Genomic DNA, 1,114 nt, shown 5'->3' with positions numbered 1-1,114 from the left:
ATATTTATTAGACTATTTCTAAAGTAAATATTTTAAAAATCTTATTCCCATGACTCTATTTTTGTTGTGTTTGTTATTTGTTGACACCAGTCTGTTAAATGCTAATTTGTATTAATTATTTCTCTAAGTATGCTCTTAAATCATGTCATTCTGTTCTCCTCTGGAGTGTTTTCAATTCTCACATAAATAATAGATGTTTTACATAAGAATAGAAATGGATGGTCAAACACATACTTTAGTCGTTAAATACTACCAAAAAATAAATTAAACAAGGTTTTCCTTTGCTGTTTAGCTTCAGCTTTAAAATAAATAAATAAGCAATTGGAAAGCAGAGACGACACGGTGTCTCCCTGATCAGGCCGTGCGAGTCCGCCTCATGCTGTGGGGTGATGGATTGCGGGTGCTTTCCACCCCATTAATAACTTTGGTGTCCAATAAATATTTTCAGTGAACTTAATTCATTACTGATATAACTAACACAGAGCAGTTCACATTCCTTGCTGGTAAGTAGGTCATCTTCAGTGGGCAAATTGCCTGGCAATGCTGTAAACATTCATCATATGCTGGATGTCATAAATCACCAAAGGAGTTAAAGTGACCGTGTTGCTCTTCACACAGAGCTGCCCTGCCTATCTCTTCTTTTTATTACATGCCACATTCATTTTGATCGAGACTCAGAGATTACATTGTTTCAATAAAGGTTGTTATTTCAAACCTGCAACATGCTGCTGTGAATATTGAGGCTTTGATGCGCACTCACCGGTCAATTTATTAGGTACAGTTTGTTAGAAAGGGCTGTAAAACCTTTATGCGTTCAATATCTTTGCAAACATGTAGCGTTTTTGGTTGACTTGCTCAAATTGTAGTCTCAGCTTTCTGTTCTTAATGAGTATGCTGGTAAAGATGCTCGGTCATCCAGGTAAAAGTCATTCCAAAAAAGTTAAAAACAATCCACTGGACTTTGTTTCCAAGTTTGAAGACGTTTCTCTTCCCATCCAGGAAGCTTTTTCAACTCAAAATGTCAGAAATAGTGTTGACAGGGTTCCTACAGCATAAGGCAAGTTAAATTCAAGACTTTTTAAGACTTTTTAATGCCACTTGAAATAAAAATTTA

This window comes from Cyprinodon variegatus, unplaced genomic scaffold, assembly GCF_000732505.1.
Source record: "Cyprinodon variegatus isolate N-32 unplaced genomic scaffold, C_variegatus-1.0 Scaffold250, whole genome shotgun sequence".
NCBI lineage: Eukaryota > Metazoa > Chordata > Actinopteri > Cyprinodontiformes > Cyprinodontidae > Cyprinodon > Cyprinodon variegatus.
The sequence above is the reverse complement of the archived record's forward strand: the minus strand, read 5'-3'. Positions refer to the sequence as shown.